Here is a 22,164-nt window from a genome sequence, read left to right as displayed (position 1 = left end):
CCAACTCCAACTTCAAATTTAACTTTAACTTTAACTTCAGCTTCATCTTCATATTCAACTCAAACTCCAACTCTGGAAAAAGGTAATTTTCATGGCAAAACGGGGCCGTAAAGAGGAAAATCATCTATTTCATTTCTTATTAGTTTCATCCATAATATTTCATTAACTCTACCAAAATTATCAATACAACATATGCCAGAAGAACATTTTTTTCCTTTCTCAATAAAACATATATAAAAAACCCCTATTTTTTTCTCATTAAAAACCCTAAAACCCTATCTCAATAATTGATCATTAATTATTTATGGGATCCCAAAAAGTGGCTAATCGAGCCAGAAAGTCTAATTGAAGAATCACCTCATGCTTCCTCAAGTTGTCGTAGTAGTATCTCATTGTCTAATTGAGAATAGATTGTAAATTTAGATTTGAAGGGAAGCTTTAGATTAGCAGTAACCATTATTACTGTTCGGTGACCGATGAATCAAAATTTATGACTTAGTATTTTGGCATTTCAGCGTTGTCCGATGAATTAATCGCAGCCGAAAAGGAGACGAAAAAGTTAACAATGATCGGAGCTCCGGTGAGTTGGCATTTCAATATTTTTTTAGCATTGTTTCTTTAGAAATCTTTGTTGTTTTAGAACTAAGCTTGAATTTATGGATTTTAAGGTTAATGTATACTTCTAATTGACGATTTTGAGGTAAGATTGGTGTTTTTCGCTTACTAAAAGTTTATTTGAACAAATTTTGGGAGTAGTTTATGTTTTAATGATAATTTTAGATATTCTGAAGATATAGGAGTACTTTTAGTTTCACAACCCTATTGTAATAGCTTGTTTGGCATTTTTCGCCCATTGAAAGTTAATTTGAACAATTTAGGAGTAAATACGACTGATCAATTTATGTTATTAGTGTTAAATTTTTGATATTTGTTGTGATATAGGAGTAGTACAATTATTTGCAATTATCCTTGTAAAATACTCCCTCTATTACCAACCTTCTTGGCATTTTTCGCATACTGAAAATGAATTTGAACAATTTTTAGAGCAACTTCGGCTGGAGTGATATATGTTTTTAGGGGTCGTTTAGTTGGGAATGGGATAGAAAAAATTATCCCATGGATTGGGATATCCCATGGGATAACTTGTCACATCATTATAATATAAATGATGGGATAATTAATCTTGGGACTAGCTAATACTTCTAACAAAACATAGAATAAAATAACCCTACATCGTATTTCGGGATTTTTATCTTTTGGACCCCTTTTGATTTTTTTCTTGACTGTTTGTTCTTTCCTCCCTCTATACTTATTTATGTTGTGTTTGATGGATGTTTCATAGATTCGTTGTCCTTGTTGTTGGTAATGGTAATTTTCTTATAGGATAGTTGTACTTGGATTGAGTTAAGTTTTACCAGTTGTATGGGTTGAGTTTTACACTTTTAGCCATGCCAAAGTCTGATATCTTTATCTAGCAAAATATTGCTTGCTTTATGGTCTCTATGGATAATTCGTAGTTGAGAGTCTTGATGAAGATATGATAACCTGTGAGCGATTCCATTAATGATGTCAAACCACTTTGGCCAATCAAGTAATTTACTCTTTGTTTTATCTATAAAGTAAGTTTTCTTATTAGTAGCTTCATTAATGTTTTGAATAATAGATCATAGTATCAAATCATCTTAGCTTCTGTAATAGGTCAGATATCAAAACCAAATATGTATAAATCCAGGCTTTTGTTAGGCATGTATTCATAGATCAACATCTTTTCTTCTCCTTGGATGCAGCAACCCAAAAGTCTCATAGGATTTTGGTGTTGAAGCTTGGAAATATAGATAACTTTGTTCTTGTATTCATCAAGTCCCTGCATGGAAGTCCTTGACAACCTCTTTATTGCAATTTCTTGTCCCTCTTCCAGCACTCCCTAGAAATAGAAAATGTATTATATTAGAACATAGGTTTTACAAAGACGAGAATATTGCAGATCGAAAATAATCTCTAATACTCTGATCTTGAGCATAAACTAGTTACCCTTCCAACAAATTTACATTGTATACCTTGAAAATAGGTCCAACTCCACCCTCTCCAATCTTCTGATTGAATAAAAAGTTTTTTGTGGATCTTTCTATTGTTGAAAATAGTAACAGTGGAAACTCTATATCGTCTCTAAATTTCAGTTTCTTTTTTTTCCATCTTTACCACAACCAAATCAGGATCAACAGAATTGTTTCCGTGAATAATGAGAAACTAACTGTGAGTATCTTTTCCTTTTTTCTTATTGAACCTACCTCAGATTCTACAGTCAATTTTTTTGAGTTAGCCACTGTAAATAAAGACACACCTCTAACTTTTCATAGTACCATCTTGTCTGGTGAAAACTAAGTTAAGAAATTCTTCAGGTGAAATTTCATAAACAAGTTCTTAACTTGCTCTGAAGGATCCATCTTGATGAAAATATCTATTCCTCTTTCGGGAAGTTTTCTGATGTCAATTAATTCCCCATACCATAATAAGCAACCTTGATCTCCATAGCTTATATCTAGACTTGAATAAGCTGTGCAAGAGCAATTCCTGGAGCATACTTTTCTACACTCTTTGAGTGTCATTGTTTTATTGTACTGAGAGTCCTTAGTATTTGGCAACTTGATTTTAGAATATCTTAGAAATACATGTTCCCTATAGCAATCTAAGGGTGTCCTCCGAACACACCCTTCTATCCAATTACCCTTTTCCCATATTGTAGATATTTATCTACAAACTTCTCCAAACATGCACAAATAGGTTCATTATATTTGTTATATCTCCCATACATACCACACAAATATGTATCACAATTGACTGCAGGTAACTTATAGTGAACCGTCCATTTCTTTATTTGAGCCACCCACATGAAGCATTGTATATCACCATCGTCGAAAGGTAATCCTCATGGATAGTTTTAAACTTCTTGCTAAGCTTCATATCAGGAAAATGTGTATCAGTAGAAAAATGGAAGCTCTGCCAGAGGAGAGCAAGTATTCTTGCCGCATTTACCTTTAGTTGTACATGATAGGGGTGTGATAAGTTTGTTTTATCTCTATTGAAAATAGGGGTTTTGGGAGTTTTGAGAGAATTATGCATTACTCTAGGGTGTGATAAGTTATTTTTATATCTATTGGGAATAATGTATTTAAATGAAACCTTTTTAGGTTGCGCGATCCCAGTTTCAGGTAACTGCTTTCCATATTACTACCTTACGTGACACTTGATAGAACTCCAGTATACAATCATCTAGTGGTGATTTTAATTTTCTACAGATATAGTTAATGGTCTATCTTCTCTTTGAACAACAATGACCAAGAACAACTGGAGTTTCGAGATACATGGATAAGTAGTAAGCAGTAAAACCAATTATTTTACGTCTTCCCATTTGAAAAAGAGTTTTTTTTTGGTATTATCAGTCATAACTAAAATTAGGCTTCTTTAAATTGAGGTAGGTTTAGGTTTATTATGTGAGGTGTTTTTCTATTCCCATTAAATCAACATCCACAACTACTGTAATACCCCATATTTCCCTAGCCAAGATTAACCCTCAATACATGGGTTATCCTAAATAATTTTTTTAGATTACTCAATAATTTTTAGATTAGAACCTGTTATTACGTTGGAAATTCAATTAGGTTTCCAACGATATACAATTTTCCTAAATCCGACAACCGAGTAAGAATTTATAGCGATTTTAAGTTTCAGTCATTAAACATCGTCATTCAGGCCAGTAGCGCATCGCGGAGTGTGTCAATATAGAAATTGTCAATTTCTAGTGTTTCTCCGTGATATTGGCACGTTGCGCCGTAGACCCAGTTCACAACTATCAATTTCCAGTGTACCAACGCAATTCCACCGAGTTGTGATGCACTTCTAGTTCACAAACAAAGTGGTAATGCGATACCACCGCGTCGCGCAACCATGCAATTTCCCAGTTGTCATTTTCCAGTGACACAATGTGATAGTGCTGTGTCGTGCTAAGGGTCCAAATTGAGAAAATTTCACAAATAATTAAAGTTGCACCCGGGGTTAAATCAGTCTTTTCCTATGATTTTATTCTGCCCAGATGTGAGATTTAAGCCCTAAAATCATTTAAACCCTTTATTATTCACTTTCCCCTAAAATCAAAAGGTATTTCTCTCTCAAGAAAACAAACCCTAGCTCTCAAGAATCAAGGTCAATTCGAAGAATCTCTCCAAGAACTCCAAGAATCTCATGAATTAAGGTATGTTAGATGTTCATCCATGGATCCTTACCTTCCATGGAGCCTAAGAATCCTTTTTCCAAAATATAAGATTTATGATTTATGATTTCCATTTATGAATTATCTTGAATTTATGTTCATGGTGTTTTTTGAGTTTTAATCTATGATTTAGATTACAAATTCCAAGAATTGATTCTAGTATGTGTTGAATTTCATGATATTCATGATAAACCCTTCAATTTGCAAGTTGATTGTTGTAACCATGTTAACTCTAAGTGTTTATAACTTAATGAACCAAGTATGCTTCTTATGTGTTTGATAAATTGTCTATGAGAATGAAATAATGCCATTATAGCATGCTAACATATATTCCCCATCCATGTACAAGTTAATGCATTACAAGTGTTTGATGGAATGTCTCTGTGAATGAATTATGCCCAAGTGAACATTGTTATGTTATTCAAGATAATGCTTTGCTTTACTTTTCATGTTATCGAGTCCTAGGGGTATTTAATACCCGATAATTTAGCTGTTTACCTAGAGCTAGTGGCAATGACATAATAGTATCTATCATGTCATGATTAGTAGTACTCTCAGTCAGTAGAATTCAGGCAGTTATAAAACTTCGAAAAACTCAGTAATCTCAGTATCAATCCAGTCCTATTCAGTATACTCAATTCAGTGTCTTTTAGTTAGGAGTAGGAACTAGTACCAAGCGAGGGTGGAAGTGAAGACTTCTCTCGTCAGGAAGATTGAGTCATTAGTAGTAGTCTCACACTACAGAACTACATAGCCAGCGTAGGATGAGAGGAGTCACCCATTAGATTAAGGCTTGGCTACCTCTTAGGGGTCATCCTTCAAATTAGGCTTGACTTTCTGTTCAGGGTCACCCATTAGATAGGCTTGACCATAATAATGTGTTTACCCGTGGCATGGTACTAGCACCCTTCCAAATAGGGTTTACTTAGGGGAATGTCGGTTAAGTGAGAACTTCCACAATTTCAGTTCCAATCTCAGTCTTCAAAATAGAACTCAGTTCAATTCTACAGAATCAGAACTGTTAGATATAATCTCTCAGTTATCAGTAAATCAGATTTTTAGTGATCTCAAATTATCAGTATATTTAGTTATCAATTATTAGATTCAGTTCTAGTATACTCAGTTACAGTATGCACAGTATGTTCAGTAGTTACATATCCTCCATGTCTACTAATCGATATCTTGCATATCATTTAGTTAGTTATTGTTCATGTATATGAACCCATGTATTTTGCCTTATCTCATTTAGCATACCAGTACATTCCTACGTATTGATTGCATACTCGTTTCTTACACTATGATGTTTCATATCATAGGATCAAACGCTCTGGTTCTTGATCGTGCTTAGCCTGATTCACCCAGCAGTAGCAAATTTAGCAGTGAGTCCTCATATATCAAGATATGCTTTTATTTTAGTACTTCAGCTTAGCAGTATTTTAGTAGATGGATTTAGTTAGGGGATCATCCCATCAACTCCACTTTCAGACAGTTTCAGTTAGAGGCTTTTCAAACTAGATTTTTAGACTGTATTTCAGATTTAGATGTTATTATTCATTATCAGTAGTTTAGATATTTTGAACCTCATGGCATTTCAGCCTATTATTCCCTAATTATTTTAGTATTATTATTCAGTGCTCACAATAGATATCATTCATGGGTTAGCTTGTGATCCTTCGGGGATACAAGCACCGTGTGATGACTAGGGTGTAGTATCGGGTCGTTATAAACTTGGTATCAGAACCTAAGGTTCAATAGTGTCCAACGGATTCTAAAAAGCTATATCACGTAGAGTCTTGTGCATGGGTGTGTAGCGCGTCACACTTTTGGATAGGAGGCTATGAGATGTTTTAGGAAAAGTTTTCCTACTTTCAGTATTTATGTTGTGCAAGTGAGCATGAGCTCAAGTTAATCTCTCAGTCTAATCCACTTTTTCCTTTTGTTTATAGAACATGCCTCCCAAAAGGACTAACGAAAGAAGAAACAGAAACTAGTCAGCCCATTCAGGTAGATCCCCTGGACGAACATGTCTCTTACGCAGAATTTAGAGCTGCATTTACTAATCTAGCCAATTTAGTCATATCCCAGAATAAACGGCCAGCTGCTATTTTAGCCAACCCACTAGAAAGTACTGTTGCAACCAGGATTCAGTTCTTTACCTAAATAAATCCTCCTTCCTTTACAGGATCTAAGTTAGAAGAGGATCCATAAGAGTTCCTCAATCAGGTTTAGAAGATGTAGCCCATACGTGGTTTAAGTAGTAGAAGGTAGACATGGGTACAGATGCAGGGCCCATAGAGTGGGAAAGGTTTGCTACTGCCTTCCTCAATAGATTCTTTCCCTTAGAGGTGAGAGAAGCCAAAGTATTAGAGTTCATTAATCTCAAGCAAGGTAGTATGAGTGAAAAAATGTATTCCCTCAAGTTTACTTAGTTAGCCAAGTATGCTCCCCATGTAGTAGCAGATAAGGTCCAGAATGAGTACTTTTGTATCTGGGGTGTCATATCGTGTTGTTAAGGAATGCAGAACATCGATGTTGATTAAAGAGATAGAAATATCTAGGCTTATGGTCCATGCTCAACTGATTGAAGAGCAGAAACTTAAGAATAAGGAGAGGAAAAACAAGAGGGCAAGAACAGGTAGCTTTAATTTCAATCAGCCTAAGTCATATGGGGGTAACCATTCTCAGTTTCATCCAAAGTCTTCAGTTCCAGCTCCATTCTCAGCCAGTGTACCGATGACCCAAGATAGCTTAAGAAATGGTTGTACTAATCCATTTTGCGGAGAGTATGGTAAAACCATCAGGGAAAGTGTAAGGCTGGAAGTAATGTTTGTTATGGCTGTGGGAAACTGGGTCATACGCTCAGGGAGTATCGAGTAGCTACTCATAGAGGTAGGCATATGACCTTTCAAGGTTAGTCTCATCAGTCACCAGTTCAGTCCAGTCGCCCAAATCAGTAGGGCTCCTCTTCCAGTGCCACCCACAGTCAGCGTCTAAATATATTTTATGCACTTCAATCCCGATAGGATCAGGAAAGTCCTCTTGATGTGGTAACTGGTAAGTTACAAACCTCCCACTTATATGTTTATGCCTTATTAGATCCATGAGCTTCTCTATCTTTTGTAATTTCTTACATAGCAGTCTATACCAAGGTTAAACCCTGAAACAGTAGTAGGGTTATTGATTTAGTGACCTACAGACATAGAACGACGACTTTAAGCTAAGGAGGAGATGGTAGTATAGTACATGGTAGCAGACCATGCATGCTTACAGTTCCTAGTATAAGGAGTTTCAGTTCACTTTGTAGTATGAATCAGGTTCCACAAGTTCAGAAATTCCAAACTCAGGTTATGCATTTCATGATACACATATTCATATTTCCCAGTATGCTCAATTCTCATGACTCATGTTACACTCTAAATGGTTTGTGAAGTTCAGTTTATGCCATATGTTCCTCAGGCCTCAGTAGTGTGTAGAAGTTATTCAGTCGTCCTTTAGTTAGATAGTGTATCGTATATCATCACAGTCTTCCTTAAACCTACTCAGACCCATATTCAGTACCATTACAAACTTGGTATCAGTTACCATCTCATATAATCCTCATGTAAGTCATGTATTTTATAAATAGATATTAGCCATGTAATCATGCATCAGATATGCATGTTCAGTATGTAAGTTCAGTCTATCAGACCAGTCATGTAATCATGATTCACTTGTGTATGTCTATTTTAGTATGTAAACTCATTATGTCCGTACTCTCTCAGCTTAACTATCCATATTCGAGGATGAATGTTCCCAAAGGGGAGATATTGCAATACCCTATTTTTCCCTAGCCTAGATAAACCCTCTGGGTTATCCTAAATAAAATTTTTCGACTACTCAATAAATTTTAGATTAGATCCTTCCATTGTGTAGGAAATTCAATTAGCTTTCCAACGATATAAAATTTGCATAAATCTGACAATCGAATAAGAAGTTATGACAATTTTAAGTTTCAGTCATTAAACATTGTCATTCAGGCCAGTAGTACGTCGCGGAGTGTGTCAAAATAGCAATGGTCAATTTCTAGTGTTGCTCCGTGATATTGGCATGTCGCGCCATAGACATAGTTCACAATTGTCAATTTCCAGTGTACCAATGCGATTCCACCGTGTCGCGATGCACTTTCAGTTCACAAACAAAGGGGCAATGCGATACCACCTCATCATGCCACCATGCAATTTCCTAGTTGTCATTTTCCAGTGACACAACGCGATAGCGCCGCGTCGCTCCAAGGGTCCAGATTGGAAAAATTTCATAAAAAAATAAAGTTGCACCGAGGGTTAAATTAGTCTTTTCCAATGATTTTATTCTGCCCAGATGTGGGATTTAAGCCTAAAAAATATTTAAACCCTTCATTATTCACTTTCCCCCAAAATCAAAAGGTATTTCTCTCTCAAGAAAACAAACCCTAGCTCTCAAGAATCAAGGTCAATCCGAAGAATCTCTCCAAGAACTCCAAGAAAATCTCACGAATTAAGGTATGTTAGATGTTCATCCATGTATCTTTACCTTCCATGGAGCCCAATAATCCTTTTTCCGAAATACAAGATTTATGATATATGATTTTCATGTTTGAATTAGATTGAATTCATGTTCATGGTGTTGTTGAGTTTTAATCCATGATTTAGATTACATGTTCCAAGAATTGATTCTAGTATGTGTTGAATTACATGATATTCATGATAAAACCTTTAATTTGCAAGTTGATTATTGTAACCATGTTAACTCTAAGTGTTTATGACTTAATGAAACAAGTATGCTTCTTATTTGTTTGATAAATTGTCTATGAGAATGAAATAATGCCATTATAGCATGCTAACATGTATTTCCTATCTATGTAAAAGTTAATGCATTACATATGTTTGATGAAATGTCTTGATGAATGAATTATGCCCAAGTGAACATTGTTATGTTATTCAAGATGATGCTTTGCTTTACTATTTATGTTATCAAGTCCTGGGGGTATTTAATACCTGATAATTTAGTTGTTTACCTAGAGATAGTGCCAGTAATAGAATAGTATCAGTCATGTCACGATCAGTAGTATTCTTAGTCAGTTATAGACCTCAGTAGAATTTAGTCAGTTACAGAACTTAGGAAAACTCAGTAATCTTAGTATTAGTCTAGTCCAATTCAGTATACTCAGTTCAGTGTATTTCAGTTGGGAGTAGGAACTAGTACCTAGTGAGTGTGGAGGTGATGACTTCTCCTTTCAGGTAGACAGAGTCGTTAGTAGCAGTCTCACACTACAGAACTACGTATCCAGTGTAGGATGAGAGGTGTCACCCGTCAGATTAAGGCTTGGCTACCTCCCAGGGTTCACCCATCATATTAGGCTTGACTTTCTGTTCAGGGTCACCCATCAGATAGGCTTGTACCAGAGCAGTGTCTTTCCCCATGGTATGGTACTAGTACCCTTCTAACTAGGGTTACAGGTTGGACCCCACTTATCTTACTCAGGGGCATGTCGGTTAAGTGGGAACTCTTTCAAGTTCAGTTTCAGTCTCAGTCTTTAGAATATAACTCTGTTTAGTTCTACAAAATCAGGACGGTCAGATACAGTCATTCAGTTATCAGTAATTCAAATTATCAGTGATCTCAGATTATCAGTATATTCAGTTATCAGTTATCAGATTCAGTTCTAGTATACTTAGTTACTGTATGCACAATATGTTCAGTAGTTAGAGATCTTCCATGTCTGCTAATCCAGCTCTTGCATATAATTCAGTTAGTTATTGTTCATACATATGAACCCATGCATTTAACCTTACCTCATTTAGCATACCAGTACATTCCTACGTACTGATCGCATACCCATTTCTTATGCTATGATATTTTATATCTTAGGTTCAGACACTCTGGTTCCTGACCGCGGTTAGCCAAATTCAGCCAGCAGTAGCCAATTTAGCAGTGAGTCCTCATCAGTCGATGATATGATTTTATTTTAGTACTTCAGCTTAGCAGTATTTTAGAGATGGAGTTAGTTGAGGGATTATTCTATCAACTCCACTTTCAGACAGTTTTAGTTAGAGGCTTTTCAGACTAGATTTTCAGACAGTAGTTCAGATTCAGATGTTATTATTCATTATCAGTATTTTAGATGTTTTGAACCATATGTAATTTAGCCTATTATTCCGCAATTATTTCAGTATTATTGGGGTTGCAAGCACCGTGTGAAGACTAGGGGGTAGTCTCGGGTTGTTACAAAAGCCATCTATCTGAATTTTTGGCATGAAGAAAAGCTAAATTTTTGGACTTGAGCTATAGGAAATTGATCACTTGGATTAGCCACTTGTTGTGGAGTTGAGAGTTGTTTGTCTTAAACTAGAATGAGCAGACCTGTGCTGTAATCTAATTGTTTTATTTAATATTTGATACGGAAAGAATCATAGCTAAAGATATATATGGTTTGACTTCTCAATAGGTGGACAGGGCAACTTCAGACTTAAAGAATACAAATGTTAGCACTGCCAGAAATTACCCCTATGGCAATGGTTCAAAAACCATTGCAATAGATATTAAAACAGTTTCCATAGAGCTACTGCAACGGTTTTATATGCGTTGCATATGTGGGCATTGGGATAGACCTATCACAACAACTTTTGCAATGGTTACAAAAATCTTTGTAATAGGTCTATCTATTGCAACGGTTTTTGTAACTCCTATTGAGACAGTTCAAATTATCTATTGCAACGATTCTTCACAGTTGCAATATAATCTATTGCAACAGTTTCTAACTGTTGCAATAGACTGTATTGCAACTGATGAGAGATGTTGCAATAGACTGTTTTGCAACGGTGAATAATCGTTGCAATAGACTTTATTGCAACGACAAAAAAGTGTTGCAATAACCCTATTGCAACAGTTTTTCACTACCTATGGCAATGATTTTTGACACCTATTGCAACAATTTTTGAATCTTTTGCAATATTTTTTGCCACCTATTATTGCAGCTAGTTCAAATACCAATTGATATATATATAGAGAGAGAATTATATTAATACACAGTTATATATGCACATCACAACAAAATCTTTGATTAATAATAATTCAAATTAAAATATCCAACAAACTAGTAATCTAAATCCAAAAGAAAAATGTTAAAGTCCAACGGTCATTAGTTTTCCCATAAAGTATCAAGTTTGAGTGGCGATAAGTTTCACAAAATTCAATAATTTGTAAATTTTCTCAAGTAAGGTCAATTTCTTCGTCACTTTCTTCATCTCCTCCTTCATTTTGAACATCTATAAAAAGAGAAAAAATAATCTCAATTAGCACTTAAATGACAACATATTTAATTTTAAATTGAAACATAGAAGAACACCTATAAATAGAACATAAACAATCTTAATAGCAAATGAATAAATTATTTATACAAATTAGTACAAGAAAAACTGGTATATAATGACAGATAACTTGCCAGAACTACAAAATTAGCAGAAGCAGCAAGAAGTTTGAATAATATGCCACAAAAGAAGGGAAGAAGAGAAAACAAATGAAGTCTGAGGACCTTGATAGCCGAAAAGAGATGTGCAACACCTATTTGTGACCAATCCATCCCAACCAAAGGCATGAACTGTCCTAGAACATCAGATTTGTTTAATTGACAAAAACATCACATTAGACTGGCACAAGGAAAAGGAGGGTATAAGACTTTTGCAATATCAAACAGATATATTGTTTATCAGGTATCAATCATCTTGAAAAAAAATCTACCTTTCTTGTTCACTGATGAACAAAAGAGTGGAACCAACGGAATTTTAAAGAGAAAAAATGGACCAGCATAGAAAACTTAGCCTTAGATATCTAATTTAACATGTTGGAATATGTAAACCAACTTCAATGTTATAGATATTTCCAGAGAAAGAAAGACCCGACCTCGAAGATTTGTAACTTAAATTCTATATCTAAAAAGTAACACTTATGTTTATGTATTAGTAAAAGTGACTGCAGAATGAAACATAAGAGGGGCTGAGGTGAGTTCAGGTTGCACAACCAAATAAGTCTTATTTCCAGTGTAATGTCTCATGGTCAGATGGTGTAAAGTATGGGTGAAGTTACATTAATTTTCAGCTTTGATTTTCTATTCAGAAGTTTGAATTCATTTTCTAGTTACAATACAATTTTGTATTACTGATCAAAAACAATTTTGGGACAACTCTACAGAACATTTAAAAGAAATTTTCGAAGAGATTTTCAAATTTGATGTCCAAATTCTATCTTTATGATTCCCTTTCAAAAGATAAAATATCATTCATACCAGAACATCCAGTTATTTCTTACTTTTAACCCATTTTTATCTATAGTAAAATATAAATTGAACTCTAGTCTTAACTCTGATTTGTGACAATCTACTACGGAAGGTGAGTGCTAGGCTTGTGGAGTTTTCAACAGCTCCAAGTGCATCATGTTAAGTATCAGCAATTAAGAACATCTCACATCCAATACTTAGGTAGTTGGACATGGAAGTGAGTCACAAAGTTAACTACATGAGCAAAGCAATTTATGGTCAAAATTTTGGTACTTATTAAAGTTGATGGTTGGATAAGACAGTTCCTACTTATCCAAAACAAAAAAGGATAAAACAGATTTCTGTAACACAACAAAGTCAATACATCTTACCTATACAAATAGGTATCATCAATAATCACCAAGGCATACATTCACATAAATTAGAAGTTAACCATTGTTACATTCACGGTGATTAAAATTGAACAAAATAGCAAGTCTTGGACACAAAAGCAAGCTCGCACAGAGGGAAATATCACCAATGATCTAGTCATATTTGTACTACTTAGGTCCAATGTTCGCTAGGACTCAAATCTTCTTAGAGATTTATATGCAAGTATAAACATAGAGAACCTAAATTTATAAATATCGGATAGAGACGTGATCAAATGGTGAAACATGGATAATGAAATATCTTATAGGTGGCCCGAGTTAGCTCGATTTTATGTAGTTCATGTTGTACTGTCCTAATTAGTGTGGACCTTTTATTATCTTATAAGCATTAATACTTCTACCTGATATGCACTATAACAGAGAACTTACCAGTCGAAAAAAATTATTATGTTGTGCATCCTCAGCATCTATAGCATGATCTAAGACTCCACCTGGGGTTGCCCTGGTCATCATCTCAGTCTATTATTAATACAAAACAGTAATGATTCCCAATACAAAGAAATCCTTAGAACGGTTATTCAAAGACTCAATTACTGGTTTCCTATCAGGAGTAGATATTTCTTCATTTTCTGTTTTAGCAGCTCTAGCGGCAGCAAGCTTTATTTGCAGAGAAAATATTATTTTGTCCAATCCCCTAAAATTTTTGTGGCACACAATGATATCGGATTATTAAGCAGAATTAAAGGTGAGAGTCAAAACTTAATTCTCCTTTTAATGAATATAATCACTAGCTTAGAACCTATACACTGAAGGGAGGGCACAAAAAACATGATTACATCGTGTGTTTTAGAAACTTGGAAGAGAATATCTCCTGCTACCAGAGAAGTATCGTGCATTAACATCAACCAACCCGGGAATCAGTTTATCTACTTATTTTGTAAGACTATGAAGCCTAAAATACCACGTTCCTACTGACTTGCCTTTTTCTCGCACTCAAGAACAGGATGAAGTTCCTATGACATACATTCCACAGATAAAGCATCGTTCACTATTCTAACAGGACGAGCAACTGTCAATAACCTAAGAAAAAGTAACTCAATGTGTTGTCAAAGGCTTACAAGATGTTGCAAGAAACTTACAAGATGTTGCAAGAAACTTACACAGAATTTTAACATTATACGTAGAATACAACAACGTAGCAATACTATCAATTTACACATAGTAACTATCAACACCAAATAAGATGTAGGATGTCCCTCTTATAGATTAACAAATATACGCATTTGCAATACATGGAAAGCCATGAAGTTATGGAATCAAATAACAAATGGAATCTTCAAAGACATGTCCATTTAAATTATATGCTTATGGAATCTTGAAAATTGACACATCAAAAGATATTGAATATGCAAGTTTATGACTTGAAGGATCTCTGAATATGCCAACGGCTTCAACCAAATTAGTCAAAGCTAACGAGCTCTCTCATAGGATTTCTAGAATATGGGCGCACCACTAACGAGTTCACCACTATATAACATATCTAGTTTTAAAGACAGACCACGGGTCCATATTATACCTTAAAAATTAGACTCTGGTCTCACTAAGGCAGGTTTGACAGTAACATTCTGAACCTTATAAGTAGCTTTATATTTTGTGGAAGAAATACAATTTAGTTAATCCAAGTTAGACAGAAGAAGGTCGTTGCACAACCTTAATATACTAATCCATTGTGTACATATATCATTCTGAGATGGCACCCAGCAACAGTTGAACAAAATGCAGATATATTCTTATTTTTTTCCTGGAATGTGCTAAGTATTTATTAACCTGGTTTCAGCCCGAGTTTCAAAAAGTCGAGCTTGATAACATTATTAGTAAAAAAGATAGGATTTTTCAATAGAAAGGAGGGAAATGGTTGGTAGTGTACCTGTTGACAACAAAAACACCTAAGAAAAAGTAGGCAATGTAGAGCAGAGAGACCCATCTAGTGGAGAGGCCAGCTTCCTTGTACTGTGGTGACCTACTTCCGCTCCCTACCTTCAAACCTCCTATTTTTCCAAGTATGTCATAGGCATTAGCGTCTTACCTGGGGTGTTCCACAACACAAACTTCATTCATCAATATGTTCAACATCAAGCCCAATAAACTAAGATCCAAGAGAAACATCTTCATTTGCATACCTATGGAGAATGTGCCTGACGAGAAATTCTTTATGAATAAATAGTAGATTGTAACCAGTAAAGCACATGGATATGCATTAAACTGAAAGCTTAAGAAAAAACTTATAAAGCAAAAGGTGTACCCATTGATTGATGTGTAGGTAGTCAAATCCTTAGAGATCGCATATATTTGTCCAGTTGCATACCTAAAATACTGATTTCCCTCCTCATCAAATTTCCAGTATTCTGGTTCATGGTACTTCTCTTCTCTACACAAAAAGTATGTCATACTTGAAAACTAAAAACTTAAACTAACTAAACAATGTATCCAAGGAACGAGTGTCAATTGACACCCCTTAGCATAAAAAGGCTCCACCACTACCTAACAGCCACACCACAAGACACTGTCACATCCAGAATCAAACTTTTTATCTTGATATTCTTACTAAAGAAATTCCTATTTGATTACCACACCATTCTTCAAATACTACCAACAGGTTTCCACTTGGTTTCAGCCTCGATCACGGGACATGATACCTAAAATTACCAATTTTGCGAAGTCTTGAGTATGGAACATTGGATTGAGTTGTCGTGTGAAATTCTCCACAGAAAGTTGATCTAGTACTAACTTCACTAAGTGTTGTACGAATTATGGATATCACTTACCATCTTTGAGAAGGTTATCCATAATTAGTATGATATTTCTTCTCGTTGAATCCTCCAGGCGAGTTAAATGTTGCCTGGAAAATGTATTAATCTATTAACTATGCGCTGTCGCGCTACAACATGTTAGGAAACATCTTGAGATTGATATAAACACGTCTATATGTAGTAGTTGAAATTATAAGCGTCTTGAAAAATACCTTGTACCAAGTCAGGGGTTGTTTTTTGAGCCACAAGTGAACCTTGAACCCAGTCAACAGAAGAACTGCCACTTAAGGTGTGAAGACTTAGCGATTCGCCTTTTAGACCAACCTATGAATAAGAAAATCATCAATTATTCAAGCATTGACACTCTACATTTCATTCTAATAGTTATATGAACTAACCTTGTAGGACCTTTTTTTTGCCAAGTCTCTTGACCCCACATTGAGACTGCTCAACGTGACTGGACTTAGAACTCCTAAATTCCGCGTATCATAATGTACGCCAATATTCTGAAATGGATTTTAAAACCGTTACAGTTATATGATTCTTTACAATAAAGGTTAATAATTCAGTGAAAAAGAAATCAATCAGATTTCCAGTTATGTGGAGATTAATTAGTCATACATACAACATTTGATTTCTGATATTAAACTATACATAATTTGCAGAGTTTAATACCGAAATTGTACTAGTTATGGGGCATGCGTGGTGTGAATTGAGAACTATGAAATCTCATTTTCAAATCAATCACACTAGAGGAAAAGATATTAAGATATTTGTTGTTGTTTTTTCCTTATCCATCCAAGCCTACAGAGTTATTTGGTACATGTACTGATGGAAAGTAACAAATATATCCCATAAAATTAATCAAAATGTGTCAATGTTGAATAAGACTGCACAATTATATAAAAGATGAAGTTATGGGGGCATGAATGAAACTTACATAAAAGGCAACAACAACTTCGAATTTAAAATGAGCAGGCAATTTTAGTGCTGCATTGAAGAAACCATAGTAATATTTGTCCTTAAAGATCAGTCCAGAACCTGTGGAGGTACCAAAATAGTAACAAGATCCGGAGGATCCTCCTTCTCAATCCATAACCATTTTTGTTTGTTTCTAACCTAGAGCCAAAAATACCCAAAATATAATGCGAAAACAGAAACTGTACCTAAAATTGATAGGTACTAAGACACCAACCCACCTCCAACCCCAGCGCCACCCAACTTGGGATTCAAATACATATTCCTACTCAAAATGGTGGCTAGAGCAACATTGAAATCAAGGTACGGTGGTCGGAGTAGTGGTACAATCAGAGAAGAATGGTGGTCGAAGCAGTGGCAGATCGGACTTAGTGAATTTTTTTGGTGGATTGGAGTATGCTAGATGAAAAGTGATGAAAGGGTTTTTTTGGCGGATTGGAGAATAAAGGGTTTTTGTTGGCGAACTTAGTAAAATTTTTTGGTGGGAATAGTTATACCGTTGCAATAGTTTTTTTTATTCAATAAAGCGTTGCCATAGATGATTCTATGGCAACGGTTCGTACAACCGTTGCCATAAGACACTCTATTATAACGGTTCTTCAACAATGGAAACAGTTATATTTTAAAATAGTTTTACTAGAACAATTTTTTGTTGTAACGGTTGTAACCGTTGCAATAGAGGGTCTATTGCAACGCTTTTGGAACCCTTGCAAAAAAGTTCGTTGCAATAGGGGTAATTTTTGGTAGTGTAGGCTTAAGCATACAGTTAACCAGGTAAACTAAATTGCTTCTGAATTCAGTTGCAGTTAGTTATACTAACACAAGGATTACTCATGAACTTTGTTTGTTTTCTAGTTGATATATAGTTGTAACTTATGTATCAACATCATTTTGTTGTGCATCATTCTTGAAATTATGGCTGCAGGTACATTTTGTTGGGTACTGGCTGCTGGTGCATTTGTCGTATTCATTGTAGAAAACCTCAATCTCAGCAGAATTCTTCATTGTAAGTTTCTCTTTTCTTCATTCTACATTTTATCCATTTAATTTGTCAATGTGGTCATTTAATTGCACTAATGTAGCTGTGTTCTTTTATTTTTCCTCAAAACAAGAAATTTTCTTTTTTTAACTTTTCTTTTTCTTTTCTACTAATTGCACTAATGTAGTTGTAGCTGTAAATAGATTTACGAGTATTAATGTAGCGGGAACTTGTAAATTAGCCGAGATACATGCAAACTGACAAAAATGCACCGTCTATGTATCTTTTAAGGAACATATACTGTTGCCAACAGAAAAAAAGAACAACATAAATATGTACTAGAACATTCAATATTAGATAATATTTGGAGACTAAAATAAGGTTTAAAAAGAATATACCACCAATCTTCTAGTAACATGTCCATAGATATTACCTTGTCTAATCCTTTGATATGGCTTGGATAACATAAAACAATTGGAAAAAAACATGTGGAAAACATAAAATTCAACTCAACTTCCAATTTGTGTTGGATGATTTCCCCTATTACCATGCATCTGAGTGAGGTCTCCTAAGGTTACTCCAGTTTTTTATTTGGGTAATGTTGTGGACTAAGTGTAAAAAGGGATAAAGATTTCCTTTGACATGGTTGAAGCTCTGAATAATGTTTCCGTTATTTTCTTAAAGGTTTATGTGTTGATTTACTTTTTAGTATTATGTGTTGCTGTTAGGTTTTAGGTTTATTTCATTAAAAATTAAGTATATTCAGTTTTTTCTCCTATTATTTTCAGCAAATTTTTGATGGAACCCATTCAAAAGCCTAGTTTATTTTATGTTTTCCAATTTGAGTTTGTATCAAACTCATCTTGAGATCCGAGACCCACCATACTGTGATTGTGAAAAGAACTTGTGCTATAAAAAAAGTTATTGAAAATGTCAACTTTATTATATTATTGAATGAACTATTGATGTTGGAATCTTGAAAGTTAAATTTTATTATGAAATTATTAACTTTTATCGCTAGTACCAAATGACCTTGAAATGTAACTAACTAATCATGTAAATATTAAATAATATGTTTCCATCCGTACGTGTGCACAAAACAAAATGAATGGAAATAGAATGGGTGGGATGTCCAATCTAAAAAATTCAGCCTTGCTTTCTTGTTGTCCTTTTTTCTATTTAGACTATTTTAGGACCATAACATTGTGGCATATTTTTTGTCTGTCATATGCTTATGAACTCAAACAAGAAGAAAATAATATGTTTTTTCACCAAAAAAAAAAGAAAGTATATCTTTATTCTACCCATTCGAAAAGGCTATGCTTTTGATTCTCTTATAAACTAATGTTATACTGAGTGTGTTACATTTGTGTATCACAGTCAAGAAATAAGAAGAAGATTTGCATAAAATAACCATCAATAGTAAGATCAAAAAAATTTGTATGTTGTCCCCACTCCCAGCTAGTGTTAGCAGATTGAAGCTTTGGGCAGTGGTTGCAGGTTCGTTTGTTGTGTTTATCGGAGAAAGCCTTAAACTCGACTGAATTCTTCATTGTAAGTACGTTCTCCTCTTTAGGAAAGGGCATCAACTGCTTTGTTCTCCTTTCCCTACTTAATAAATAATGGTGTAGTCATAGTCAAGTAGCTTGACCAATAACCTTTGTTGGCTTGGGATGGTTTCTCTGTTCCAACAGAAACTTCGATCTATGGTGATTTGGTTTGCTTAAAAAATGCCTGCCCTGGAGATAAGTTATACATTTTTATGCATTTACTAGTGCCAACAACTCCCTTTCACAATACAGAAGGCACTGTTCTTTGCAGACAACTAAAAAAGCAATTGGTCTAATTTCCTAAGCCAACACAGCATTAGTGCCTCCCTCGATGCAAGTACAGTCAAATAATGACAATTACCATTCCAATGATGCTAAAAATGTTAAAAGTCCTCTTCCATCCTATATTCTCGAATGGGACAAATGCTTTGGACCCCCTCCCCTTCCCGTTTGAATGATAAGATAGGAAGATTGATTACCTGCCCGTGCAGAGCTTTTCACCCAGGACGAAATATGCTACAACTGCAATTAATATGGTTGAGAGTGGGTTGAAAACTGATCCCTTTTGCTCAGTGCACCAGAGTTGTATGTACACTACTAAATCAGAGATCACTATGCCCTATTCCAGTTACAAAGATTCCCATTAATTTGTGCAAGTGCTAAGTTGTTTTAGAGAGAAACTAATGGACCCTTCTTACCCCATACAGGGTAAACCATAAATCAACATTGAAACTAATAACAATTTCCCTTACAAGGGTCAATGACATAGCTGTAGATTTGGTCACCAGACCAAATATGAAAGAAAGATGGGGATGAAGCTCCTGTAATCTCTAGTTGAGTTACTACCATGACATGGGGTTATTTGGTATCTGTATTTGTAGGAGGTAGCATTATAACTTGTTTTGTTGTTGAGTTTTGCTGCTTTTCCCGAGGTGAGGGGTCTATTTAGGTATAGCTGCATCTTTCCCCTTTCTTGATGTGCAAACGTTGTTACTACAGAGGCTTTGCAAATTAAATATAAGCTATTGAATTTTATTATAGAGATTTTCTTGAAATGTTGTTTCTTGGTATGATGTAAATAGAAATATGTTGTCATGTAAGTGCTAATGTAGATTATTTATTATCTTCTTATAGGTGTTCAAAATGAAGAAAGAGATACAAGAAAGTGATGAAGACATTGATCTTACTTAAGAAGATTTTTGGATTGTTGATAAATGGTCTAATATCAATATTTTCAATATTTAATTTCTTGAAACTTATCGCGACTCGAACTTGATACTATGTTAAAATTTAACTAATCATTTGGACTTAATTAACATTTTGCTTTTCGGTTTAGATTACCAGCTTGTTGCATATTTTGAATTATGACATTATTAATGAATGATTATGTTTTGTGATGTGCATATATTGTTTTATAATTTATTATGTATGTAAATGCTAATTTACATTAGTATGAGTGACTATTTAATATAAATTATTGCAATTGGTATTTGAGATAGTTATAACATGTGGCAACAATCGTTGCAATAGATCAATAAGCTATTGCATGTGTTAGAAAATGTTGCAATAGGTAGTCAATAACCATTGCAAAAGACCAACAAAACCGTTGCAATATGTAATCAATAATCGTTGCAAGCGGCTAGGAAACCGTTGCAATGGCTTAACAAAATAGTTATAACAACTAATAAAAAATGTTGTAATAGACTAATAAATCATTGCAATAGACAAGAAAAAATCATAGCAATCGAATAATTAAATCGTTGTAGTAGATGCTATAGCAATGATTAACGTCATCGCAATAAAATTTATTGCAATGGTTAGTATCATTGTATAGGTGAAAAAAGGTGTCCTAATAAGAGGAAAAAATAACTGTTGCTATAGGTTAATCTACGGCAATAGTTTCATCTAACTGTCACATAAGTCGTTGCCATAGCCCTATCACAACATCCGTATGTAGAACATATTCTTAACCGTTCTGATAGATCTATGACAATGGTTTTGTTGTATATTGCAAGAGTTTTGCAACCGTTGCCATAGGAGTAATTTCCAGTAGTGATATATGTGTCCTCAACTTATAAAGTAGATGATTTAGTGTATAGAGTTTAGCTTATATACAAAAGATTGAATTATTGGTTCTTATAAGTCAAAGTTATAATTCACAATCATAGACGAGAATTTGGACAATAATTAGAATGATTGTGGCATGAGATTAAATGTAATTTATCTTAATTATGAGAACAATGTAGTTCTAACTTCTCGTGCTAGTACATTTTGTTTGTATTAAATGGAATCAAGTAGAGAAATTATTTTAGACTGACTTATAAAACATATTCTCTAAACTATTAAATGTACTTATATTCTCAATCCTAAAATAACTACTATGATCTTTTTGATTTATTCCTAGTAGAAAATAGGATTCCAAGATTCTAATAACTAACTTTATAACTTCTGCTATTTTTACCAGTTACATAGACCTTATCATATGTCTAAACTAAACCCCAAATATTTCCTTAGTTATATCCTTTGAGAACATAGGAATGACCCTTATGTATAGACATCATATCCTTTTCAATTAAGAATGACACGAATTCTAAGTATGAGTTCTTGAAAAGGGATAACTATTTCAACATAGTTATAAAAACACAATCTGGAAGCTCCAAGATACACTTTTCAGTAGCACACTAGATTTAGAATTTGTTGAACTATGGAAGCAGGCTAAAAAATTAGATCAAGCTTTACATTTTGTATTCTAGCCTTGATAAGGCCACCAGAACTTCTGCCCGACATATAATCAATAAAATAAGTACGGGTACTCAATAAACATCCATGAATTGAAAAAACCATGGCAAACCAACAAAAATACAAACCCTAACTGTAATTAACTATCCATGACTTAGAGTAGCTAGACATTAATAAAGG

At 34.4% G+C, this 22,164-nt stretch overlaps 3 long non-coding RNA genes across 7 annotated transcripts; 2 read left to right on the top strand and 1 right to left on the bottom strand.

Annotated features, from left to right (window-relative positions):
* The first annotated feature begins 287 nt into the window (after positions 1–287).
* On the top strand, positions 288–10,676 carry LOC124897288. Its single transcript, XR_007054022.1, has 2 exons — positions 288–580; positions 10,154–10,676. It is a non-coding gene; the product is annotated as an uncharacterized LOC124897288 (long non-coding RNA).
* Positions 10,677–11,321: 645 nt separating this feature from the next.
* LOC107866278 lies at positions 11,322–20,236 on the bottom strand. Of its 5 annotated transcripts, XR_007052962.1 has the most exons (8): positions 19,725–20,236; positions 16,137–16,244; positions 15,951–16,062; positions 15,231–15,827; positions 15,109–15,123; positions 14,856–15,014; positions 13,358–13,430; positions 11,322–11,550 (listed from the first exon to the last, which is right to left on the bottom strand). It is a non-coding gene; the product is annotated as an uncharacterized LOC107866278 (long non-coding RNA). The 5 variants fall into 5 exon arrangements; XR_007052964.1 differs by having other exon boundaries at positions 14,856–15,356; positions 15,754–15,827; XR_007052961.1 differs by having other exon boundaries at positions 14,856–15,827.
* LOC124896597 lies at positions 18,425–20,585 on the top strand. Its single transcript, XR_007052966.1, has 2 exons — positions 18,425–19,249; positions 20,380–20,585. It is a non-coding gene; the product is annotated as an uncharacterized LOC124896597 (long non-coding RNA).
* Positions 20,586–22,164: the final 1,579 nt, after the last annotated feature.

This window comes from Capsicum annuum, chromosome 3 (assembly GCF_002878395.1).
Source record: "Capsicum annuum cultivar UCD-10X-F1 chromosome 3, UCD10Xv1.1, whole genome shotgun sequence".
Taxonomy (NCBI): Eukaryota; Viridiplantae; Streptophyta; class Magnoliopsida; order Solanales; family Solanaceae; genus Capsicum; species Capsicum annuum.
Note: the sequence above shows the minus strand (reverse complement) of the source record. Positions and strands in the feature narration are given on the sequence as shown.